Below are 12135 nucleotides of genomic sequence, written 5' to 3' on the forward strand. Positions count from 1 at the left end.
CCTTCACACTCACGTTTATCACTCTCGTTTATTATAATTATTTCATCGTATTATTCTATTCATATTATCAGGAAAAAAGTATATTGATTTTTCACTTCATTGACGTTGTCCATCAATTGACATGTCTTTAAATTTTTAGCTTCTTTATTTTGCGTTTAAGTAGGTCGGCAAAAAGGCGGGTGATATGAGAATAAAAATGAGGTTGAATAGAGTAGATAGTATGAAAGAAAAGCGAGCGAGATGGATGAATATGAATGATAATGAATGAAAAAGGGCGCGAACATTTCCCCCCGACCTTAAAGGGTTCCTTTAAAGGAAAGAAAAACTAAATATAATAAATAATAACCCTTATCATCAAATTAAACGAACATTCACAATAATATAGCGAAATAATGAACTAAAGAAAAAGTATTATTCTAACGAAGTATACTCCTATTAATTATTGGTTAGGCAGAGGGCATAATCGCACGACAGGACGGACGAAACTTCCTTTATTTGTCCTGACAGTGACAACGCGGGTTGAGCCGTCCTTCGAAGGATGTACTGCCTCTACGACGCCTAAAGGCCATGAAAATGGCGGCGCATTATCTACTTTTATGACAACCACTGTGCCAGTTACGATAGGAACTGATGGCGTGGTCCATTTAGCTCGAGACTGCAACTGATGCAGATATTCTGCACGCCAACGTTGCCAGAAGGACTGCACTATCTTATCCAGAAGTGCATGTCGGTCACGCAAATTACCTGACTCGACCAATGGAGCAGGTAAGGACAACAGCGGAGCAGTGTTGAGGAAATGAGCCGGGGTGAGAGCTGAAGGCTCAGCGGGATCACTACTCAGAGCTGTCAGTGGTCGCGAATTTACAAGGGCCTCTATCTGCGCAAGCGTAGTCAGAAGCTCCTCATATGACAGTATTTGCGTACCGATTACCTTGAAAAGGTGATTTTTTACTATTTTCACCATGCTTTTCCATGCGCCTCCGAAGTGTGGAGAAGCGGGAGGAATGAATTTCCAATCAATGCGGTTCTCCGCGAGCTCCATCTCCAAATGTGGACGATGACCGTGTAAAAACTTGTAGAGGTCACGCATGTAAGAGTTAGCACCAGTAAAATTAGTCCCATTGTCCGAATATATGCATTGTACGGGGCCACGCCGCGCCAAGAAGCGCTTTAAAGCAGCCAAAAAATTGGCGGTACTCAATTCCGTCGCTATCTCGATATGAAGGCAGCGCGTCGTGAGGCAAGTGAAAATGCATAACCAAGCCTTGCGACTCTTGACTCCTCTGCCTCGAGTAGGAGTGTACTGCAAGGGACCTGCATAATCACACCCCGTATGTGTAAACGGTTTATTCACTTGATTCACGCGACAGCTCGGTAGGTCTGCCATGAGCGGGAGAGACGATTGTGGATTCGCTCTGAAACACGTGTTGCATTTGGCAACGCGGTCGCGAATGACACGACGAGCCGACAGTATCCAATACTGAAGCCTAAGTATAGTCATTAATGACTCAGGACCAGCGTGCAAATGCTTTCTGTGGAAATAGTCGACGATCATATTGACTACATGATCACGTCGTGGAAGCACAATTGGGTGTTTCTGCGAATATTTCATGTCAGCATTTGACAGGCTACTACACTCCTACTCGAGGCAGAGGAGTCAAGAGTCGCAAGGCTTGGTTATGCATTTTCACTTGCCTCACGACGCGCTGCCTTCATATCGAGATAGCGACGGAATTGAGTACCGCCAATTTTTTGGCTGCTTTAAAGCGCTTCTTGGCGCGGCGTGGCCCCGTACAATGCATATATTCGGACAATGGGACTAATTTTACTGGTGCTAACTCTTACATGCGTGACCTCTACAAGTTTTTACACGGTCATCGTCCACATTTGGAGATGGAGCTCGCGGAGAACCGCATTGATTGGAAATTCATTCCTCCCGCTTCTCCACACTTCGGAGGCGCATGGAAAAGCATGGTGAAAATAGTAAAAAATCACCTTTTCAAGGTAATCGGTACGCAAATACTGTCATATGAGGAGCTTCTGACTACGCTTGCGCAGATAGAGGCCCTTGTAAATTCGCGACCACTGACAGCTCTGAGTAGTGATCCCGCTGAGCCTTCAGCTCTCACCCCGGCTCATTTCCTCAACACTGCTCCGCTGTTGTCCTTACCTGCTCCATTGGTCGAGTCAGGTAATTTGCGTGACCGACATGCACTTCTGGATAAGATAGTGCAGTCCTTCTGGCAACGTTGGCGTGCAGAATATCTGCATCAGTTGCAGTCTCGAGCTAAATGGACCACGCCATCAGTTCCTATCGTAACTGGCACAGTGGTTGTCATAAAAGTAGATAATGCGCCGCCATTTTCATGGCCTTTAGGCGTCGTAGAGGCAGTACATCCTTCGAAGGACGGCTCAACCCGCGTTGTCACTGTCAGGACAAATAAAGGAAGTTTCGTCCGTCCTGTCGTGCGATTATGCCCTCTGCCTAACCAATAATTAATAGGAGTATACTTCGTTAGAATAATACTTTTTCTTTAGTTCATTATTTCGCTATATTATTGTGAATGTTCGTTTAATTTGATGATAAGGGTTATTATTTATTATATTTAGTTTTTCTTTCCTTTAAAGGAACCCTTTAAGGTCGGGGGGAAATGTTCGCGCCCTTTTTCATTCATTATCATTCATATTCATCCATCTCGCTCGCTTTTCTTTCATACTATCTACTCTATTCAACCTCATTTTTATTCTCATATCACCCGCCTTTTTGCCGACCTACTTAAACGCAAAATAAAGAAGCTAAAAATTTAAAGACATGTCAATTGATGGACAACGTCAATGAAGTGAAAAATCAATATACTTTTTTCCTGATAATATGAATAGAATAATACGATGAAATAATTATAATAAACGAGAGTGATAAACGTGAGTGTGAAGGAGTAAGGAGAGAGAAGAACGAACCAAAAATTAAATACGGCGGCCGCCGTTAACAAATCGGAATCTATACCCAGGTACGGTCGGCCTCATAATTAACATCCTTTTAATTTTATTCTCATTTTTAGTTTTCTCATAGCCATAGTCCCTCTGTATTTCTTGGACTGCGCTTTTTCTCTGGTCCTTCGGCATCGCGTTAACAGGATTCCTTACTCTTTCTTGTCAAAACTTGATGATAACAGTCTTTGTTACTTTCTTTCTTTGATTAATAATGTTATGATAACAGGTTCTGTTCCTAAAGAGTGGAGGACTCAAACATTGATTTTAATACATAAGCCAAATAAACCCAATTCAGATCCCACATCGTATAGGCCCATAGCTTTATCAACTGTACTAGCCAAAGTTGCCGAACACTTAGTAAAAATTCGATTGGAATGGTTTATAAAACATATTAAACTTTTAGCATGTAATCAATTTGGTTTCAGGAAAGGTAAATGTACTCTTGACAGTTTAAGCATTTTTACCACAGATATCAGAATAAGTTTGGAAGGGCCTGCCACAAGGATCTGTCTTAAGTCCTTTACTATACAACATTTATTCTTATGATTTGGAACTTTCTGTTGAAGGGCAGGTTAAATAATGTTCTTCAATATGCAGATGATTTGCTCTTATATGTTTCTGGGCGACCTTTAGAAAACATTAGTAATGTATTATCATTATCTTTGAGTGCCTTAAATAATTGGTTGAATAATAATGGATTAGATCTTTCGCCGTCTAAAAGTTCTGTTGTAGTTTTTTCACGAATGAAAAATATTCCACCTATTAACGTGCATTATAATGGTATTCCATTGGTAATTAAAGATTGTGTAAAATTTTTGGGAATTATATTAGACCGTAAACTTACTGGACTTCCTCATTTTGAAAATATTGTATTAAGATGTGAACGGAATCTGAACATTTTAAGATGTCTGACAGGAGTCTGGTGGGGGGCTCATCCTTTTACTATGAGATTGCTGTATAACGCTTTGAACAGAAGTGTTTTAGATTATGGCACTTTCCTTCTACACCCTGGAAATGTTAAAGCAATCAATAAATTTATTCTATTCAGTCTAAAGCTTTAACATTGGTCACAGGTGCAATTAAATCAAGTCCAATAAGTTGCTTACAAGTAGAATGCTGTGATCCACCCCTTGCGTTTAGAAGACAGTTCCTCTGTGATAAATTCTTTTTTCGTAACCTGCAATTAGATTCTCATCCACTACTTTCAAAAGTAAAACAATTAGCAGAACTGGTCGGAACCTGTAATTATTGGGCCCATAAGGATTCTCCTTGTCTTGTTAAGTGTTCTATAAAAAATATTAAAGTTTAGAAGCACCCACTTACAGAAGCGCGACACTTCCGTTATATCAACACGACTACAACAGTCTCATTACAGATCCAGATATTAGATTTAACATAGGCTTATCTAAAAACGATATTAATCCAAAAATATAATTTTTTAACCTCCTTAACATTGAATGGGCTAATTGGCACTGTTTATACACAAATGCCTCCAAACATGGCGATAGGAGTTGTGTTGGTGTTGGAATTTTCCATTCACAATACAAAGGATTACAACTTATCAAACTGCCACCTGAAACTTCCGTCTACACTGGTGAATGTTATGGTTTACTTAAAGCTATAGAATATATACTTATGCTGAAGATACCTAAAACCATAATGTTTTCAGACTCTGGCAGTGCTTTAGAAGCCATAACGAGGTTCCCATTTAAGACTCATCTCATAAACAATCTCCAGTTGTCTTTAATATTAGGAATCTTTTATATAAATGTTTACAGAAGAGTTGTGCTGTCGTGCTGGCTTGGATACCAAGCCATGTGGGCATTCCTGGGAATGAAAGATCCGACCAATTGGCAAATGAGGCTATTCACGTGGGAGACATTGTGCCATACCATAATTATTGTCATGACTTAATAAATTTGTCAAAAGTGTATTTGTATGTGGATTGGAATGAGATTTGGAATTAGGAAACCGCAAAAGGTGAACATTATAGGCATATTCAGCCGTCAATACCACGGAAACCATGGTTTAGCAAAATATTTTTTTCGAAAACTGTAACTTCTATTCTGTGTAGAATGCGCCTGGGGCATGTTTGTTCTCCGGCGCATTTACACATAATAAATAAAAAGCCGGATCCTCTTTGTTCTTGTGGTGACTATGGGGACTTGAACCATATTTTTTTGAATGCTCTCTTCATGATCGGTCTGATTTTCTTTCCAGCCTTGAATCATTACGCATCCCATTTCCTACATCCATAATTTGCTTGTTATTTAGTAACTCGTATGATATTTATAAAATCTTATCTGTATTTTTAGAAAAGAATGATTAAAATATAGTACATAATAATTATAATTATATATATTACAGTAAATCCAATCCTTCCCTTTCCAAATTTTCGTCATATCCGTACTTCCTAATTCCTAGTTTCCCTAACTTTTAATCCCATTACAACTTGGCATTGGCTAATGCTAAATAAAAAGCCAGAACAAAGAAAAAACATTGACGCGCCACGTCCTCGGGACAAGAAAACAAAACGAAAGTATTTCTGAATATTGCCGCGCCTTGTATTTTCTGGCACAACAGTGCAATTTTAAGTCCGTTTCAGCTGAAGAACCTAAAGAACAAGCTGTACGTTGCGCCTTTATAGCTGGTATCCTCTCACCAAAAATACGAGAACGTTTATTAGAAAAAACGTCTTTGTCAATGGACGAAGCTTATAACCAGGCAGTAAGTCTCTGTGCTATCGTCGAATGCCTTAGAAAATGGCGCCACTACCTTATTCACAGACATTTTCTTCTTATCACTGATCAGAAATCCGTAAGCTATATTTTCGACCAAAATCATACAAGCAAAATTAAAAACGACAAAATTGAAAGATGGAGAATCGAGCTGTCATGCTATAAGTACGATATTATTTACATACCAGGGGTTCAGAATACTGCTGCTGATACTCTTTTAAGAGTTTGCGCAATTATGAATAATAATAAGCTGTACGAATTGCACGATGGGCTTTCTCACCTGGAATTACTAGAATGTATCACTGGGTCAAACTAAAGAACCTTCCTTACAACTTAGACGATGTCAAAAAAATTACTGCTTCGTGTCGCGTATGTGCAGAAATTAAACCACGCTTTGCCAAAGCAAATGGAACTTTGATTAAAGCTTTATCGCCCTTTGAGCGATTGAATGTAGACTTTAAGGGGCCTCTGCCTTCGAACACGTACAACAAACATATTCTTACAATAATCGATGAATTTTCACGCTATCCTTTCGCATATCCATGTCTCGACACATCTTTGGCGACTGTCATCAAGTGCTTCAAGGAACTTTTCTTTGAATATGGCCAGCCTTTATATATACACAGCGACAGGGGATCCTGCTTCATGTCTGAAGAAATACAAAGTTTCCTCAAGAAATGTAACGGCGACTCCGGTTGGTTAAAAATGCTCCGAGTTAAATACATACATTTATACTGGTATTTATGTAATTATAAAACTAACGAGGCATTTCGACTGACTATTAAAAATTGTCTAAGTTATTTATAACCTTATTAATAAAAATACCTATTATACTATACATATACTAGTACATATAATAAATAATGCACATTATTTTATGAGTTTAACGCTCTTTTCCAAAGAGATCCAAAAGGATGACTCACGCTACAACGGGGCATCCGATACTTCAGTTTGCTATAGAAATCATCACGTATATTTGTATGATTTGTTGTGATAAATAAACTGAAAAAAAAAAACGTGATCACCGATCACGTCATAGAAAAAGAAGTGTTGGAAGCCTCGTCCCGGGCCCGGACCCTTCAAGCTTGAGTCATCGTTAATGCGTCTCTAGTCACGGCAGTCTACTTTTACTTATTAATACTTTAATGTCTTCAAAGAAATATTGGATAGTGCGCTATCCTCGACATAGCGGATTAAATTACCTCACTGAGAAGAATTTTCAATATCGCATCAGGCCTTTGTGAGGGCTTCATTACTTATGCTACCATGCTCCAAACATCATTTTTACAGACGTTTTACGGAAGTAAAATGATGTGGCCAATTCTATTGTTTACCTACATTAGAAAACTACTAGCTTACAAACTGTGGCGCTTCCCTCAAAATTCACGTGGTGTGTTGTTTTATTATAATTACGTTGAATAAATCCTTAAGTTTACTACCGTACAGTCGCCATCAGATATATGGTAGCGGCCAAGGTACTCAAATATTTCGGAGCAGCATTAAATTTCAATATATTAGTTACGATAGATAAGGTCTATAATATCGGACCATATAATTCGCCGTAAATTTGGGAGCAGCGACTTTTCAATTAATTCGTGACATACAATGAGACAAAGATATCGTAACAAACAGATCGTCAATGGTATCTAAGCAGTCAAGGTGATCATAAATATCGGAACATTTATGAAAAAATATACTGTAAATCCGTATGACATAGTACAGTCGCCATCAGATATATCGGAGCGGCCAAGGTGGTCACAAATATCTGAACAAAACCTCTATTGTCAAGGCGATAAAGTACATGTTCAGATATTTGTCCACTCCGATATATTTGATGGCGACTACCTACACATTTGAATTCGTTACTACCTATATTGACTAAGTTGTCAATGTCAAGGATGATTTTGACGACTATTATGGATGAGCAAGTAAGTTTCTTAGACACATGAGATAATTTCAAGCAGCATTCTCGAAAACTGTATATTGATAGGTAAGCTAACGACACCAGTGCTCGATATTCACGCAATGATCGACACTTTCAACCTTATTTCATAAGTAATAGACGTGAACTACTGGTGTCGTTTATTGGGTATTAAGTTGTCGATCATTGGTATCACTACCTTATTCATATGAATATACAAACTTAATATAAATAAAAAAACTGATTTAGTAGAAAATATTTTTATTTTAAGAATCAAACACGAACAATATTTACTTATACCATTAAAATAACCTTTTAATACGTGCTTCGCTAGCCGTAAACAAAATAAAACTCTGCTTTTCTTCAGCCTGTGAAAACGTTAGTACTTCGTGTAACTTCCCGGTGGCTCGGCGTTTAATACAGCTTGCAATCGTCTTCGCATTGAGCCGACCAGATTTTCACACACGTTTCGCCCTCTAAAAGACTCCCAAACGTTAAGAGCGTGGCGTCTTAAAGCATCTTTGGTGCGACACTGGTTTCCGTCCCACTCTTGCACCATTTTACCCCATAGATTTTCTATGGGGTTGAGATCGGGGCTCTTTGCAGGCATTTTTATGCGAGTCAGCACATCTCTGTGGTCATGAATCCATCCCTGAACCAAGCGAGCATTATGCACCGAGCTGTTGTCTTGCATGAATGTTATATGCTCATTGGGGTAAAATATTTGGGCAGTAGGCAAAAACGACTCCTCAAGTATTTCTTTGTAATCCACCGCATTCATACGACCTGTAATTTCTACCAGCTCCCCTGGGCCATCTTTACACATCCAGCCCCAAAATCCAATTGTAATACGCCCACTCTGGCGGTTAGGCACTACATTTTGCTCCAGATAACGCGTATTGTCTGGTCTCCATAAACTCATTCTGCCATTATCTGCTGAACAGAACACCTTTTCGTCCATAAAAATGACTTTATTAAAATTATGATTCAAATACCTAGCTGCAAATTGCAACCTGTCCTCTTTGTGTCTATCAGTTAGTGCCGGTTTCCTTGCTGGCACTCTATTTTGTAAACCACCCTCTTTTAGACGCCGTCGTATGGTACTGCTCGATACTTGGTATTGGTTTGCAAACTGGGTGGTATTTATGAATCTTTCTTCACGAGCTTGATTTATAATATCCATGTCTAGACGCCGTGTCGTAGAACGTGGACGTCCAAAAGATACATGATTCGACAAAGCTCCTTCTTGCTGCCATCTCTCCAGCCATCGATACACGGTGTTTCTCTGAAATAAAATTTTAATTTATTAAATCATTATCGTAATAACCTTTGCATTTAAATTCTGTAAGTATGTATAGTAAACAATACTTACTGCAACTCCAACTTCATTAGCTACGTCTGTTATAGGCAGACCATCATTCCGCAATTGTATAATTTTCTTTTTTATTTCAATATCTACGCGATAGGGTATCATGGTCGTGGGCAAAATTGTTAAAGATTAAAATAACAATTTTCGCAGTCTACTTTCGATAAAATATTACGAGGATAACAATTGCAGGAAGTTGTCAACGTCAAGAATATAGAAAACCAAGAAAACATGAAGAAATCAAATATCGAACGCAGTTTGAAGTAGGACTACGCGAGTTAAAAGAGTTCGCACGTGAAAGATAATTACCAAGTAGGTTCTAGTACTTGATCAACAATTCAAACGTGATAGATATTAGATACCTATACTAATCATTTTAAGTGCAGTCGCCATCAGATATATCGGAGCGGCCAAGGTGGTCACAAATATCTGAACAACGCTATTCTCAAGGCGATAAAGTGCATGTTCAGATATTTTGAGTGCCTTCGCCGCTCCGATATATATGATGGCGACTGTACAGTCGCCATCAGATACATCGGAGCGGCCAGGGTACTCAAAAATATGCGAACAAGCACTTTATCGCCTTGACAATAGAGGCGTAGGGATGTGACGACCCCATCGCCCACTGGTTTTCACCAGCGCAATCAGTCAACGCAGGGCAGCTTGTGGCGAGCTGTTGGAGAGTAGCGACTCCACGTACCTGAGTGCCCCTGGGGTGCCCTGTCGGATGGTGGGACAGGTCCCCTGCCTCTGGCTTGCCTTAGCCGGCTGTCCAGAGTGGGGTCGTTAGAGCTTTGTTCTCGAGGGTAGATGTGGAAACCTACGTGGCGAGTTGGCTATATGTTTAAAGTCCAGTGACACCTCTCTACCCCCAGCTCCCGCACCGGTGTTGCCCTTGAGCCATCTTTGATGTCGCTTTTTATGGGGGCCCATCTTGCGGAGGGCGAGTCACCGTCTGCCGGAAATAAAATTGGATACCGTTTTATTAGGCAGGCGTCCGGTTCTTCATCCAATAGCCCAGTAATCAGTCCATACTATTCACCCAATAGCCTAGTACATTTTAGACTCCATTAACTCTCAATAGTCCTTACACCATGGCGGGTGCTGTCGCTTAGTGTACCCCTCTCTTTTCATTAAATTGTCAAAAGGGCCTCTGCGCGTTGGCTTCGGCTCCGCATACGCCTCCCAAAGGTCCGGAACACCATTGTTCCGTGGTCGGGAAAGACATACACGATAATAATAATGTAAAACGTAGCCTAAGAACGAAAATGAATAAAGGAAATAATAATGTTATTTTTATCCAAAAAAAAGCAAAACTACTTATAAGGTAGAATTCATAAATCCGCGGACTGATTTGACAGCTCTTTTCATACATTTGACAATCGCTTTGTATGCCAGGAGCTGTCAAATCAGTCCGTGGAATTATGGATTTTAACTTAGACGGGGAGCTGGCCACGTCAGATATGACACAATAATGAGAGCAACGAAACCCCTCTAGTTAGTTTGCAATACTATGCTTATTTCTAGATCCGGACATCTGGCAGCTGTAAAGTGGTGGAGGTAAAAGAAAGCAAATAACTTGAAGAAAATAAATTCTAGAGTTCTGGTTTTGATCCAATATTATGAAAAATTATGTAATTAATTAGATTATACATATAATATCTAAAGGTTTCGATTGGCGGAAGTAGTGCCAAATGATGTATAATGTAATTTTTGGTTACTCGCCTACTGTTCTTGTTTGCGCAATAATACACAATGTTTTTTGTTCTAATGTTAAAATATAGGCCCTGTTCTCTATAAATGACACAACTTTAGCAGTTTTTACCTATTGCGTCATTACTTTTTTTCAACTTAAAAACTTTGTTGGTCTGTCACTCTGATCTCCACCCATTAAAAGCTGCCAGATGCCCGGATCTAGCAATAAGGATGGTTATGCAATCTAACTGGACTGATTACAAACCTCTCATTATTGTGTCACATCTGACGGGGCCAGCTCTTAGACCATTACTTACATCAGATCTGAACCCATGACTTTGTGCTTTAACTTTTTCGACGCCATGTCAAACGCAAAACCTATCACTCAGATGCCACGACATCTAAATGTCAAAAATGAAGTTAAACTTTATGCGTGTGCATGTAGGACTATTTTGCTCTGTGGTGGGTGACCGATATATCGGTCTTTGGCGTTGGACCTGTGGTGCCGATATATACGTCTTTGGCGTGGAAAAGGTTAATAGTCAAGGGACTATCAATTACGCCATTAAGCATCTGACATCTGACATAATTTGACGAAATTAAGCTACTCATTCTACGCCCGCCAATTTTGACATTGCGTCGAAACAACGATTTTGTAGGCATTTAGTTTTGTAAAAAAAATTGTCTAATTCGAAAAAGACGGAAACATAGGTATTTTGTCACGATGACAAGTCCACACTCTTTTCGGTGAATGTCACAACAAACAATTTCGTTCTAAATTTAAAGTATTGATAACATAGTATTAATGCCTGTCTGAAACCTTATTTTCATGGATCCAATCTTAACTACTTTAAGTTGTATTACACAAACTTAAGGTACATTTTCTATAAATGTTCCGATCTTTATGATCACCTTGACTGCTTAGATACCATTGACGATCTGTTTGTTACGATATCTTTATCTTATTGTATGTCACGAATTAATTGAAAAGTCGCTGCTCCCAAATTTATGGCGAATTATATGGTCCGATATTATAGACCTTATCTATCGTAACTAATATATTGAAATTTAATGCTGCTCCGAAATATTTGAGTACCTTGGCCGCTACCATATATCTGATGGCGACTGTACGTTTAGGTAAGTAGATAGTAGGAATTTAAGTAGGCCTACTAGTGTAGAGCAGTAGCATAATATGCTTTATACGTGTAAGTAATTGCATTCCCCCATTGTCGTTTACGAACGTTACTTTTTGAATACTTCCAAAAATTTTAGAAAAATTAAAAAATAACAAAAAAAAAACCGATGCGATGCGAAATAAAACCTCTCGTATATCAAAACAAGTTTGTATTATATGATTGAAATACGTACCTACTCAATTAAAGAAGAAGGTGCTGTACCTAGGAGGTTGTTAAATAATTCCTAAT

General features: G+C 39.1%; 1 protein-coding gene and 1 long non-coding RNA gene across 3 annotated transcripts in view; one reads left to right on the plus strand and one right to left on the minus strand.

The window, feature by feature from the left end:
- The window catches only part of LOC133516324 (frequenin-2), a 247580-nt gene that overhangs the window by 50214 nt on the left and 185231 nt on the right, over window positions 1-12135 (minus strand). The window lies entirely within an intron of this gene.
- On the plus strand, window positions 1649-10247 carry LOC133516048 (uncharacterized). The gene is made up of 2 exons (XR_009799161.1): window positions 1649-3008; window positions 9209-10247. It is a non-coding gene; the product is annotated as an uncharacterized LOC133516048 (long non-coding RNA).

This window comes from Cydia pomonella, chromosome 1, assembly GCF_033807575.1.
Source record: "Cydia pomonella isolate Wapato2018A chromosome 1, ilCydPomo1, whole genome shotgun sequence".
NCBI lineage: Eukaryota > Metazoa > Arthropoda > Insecta > Lepidoptera > Tortricidae > Cydia > Cydia pomonella.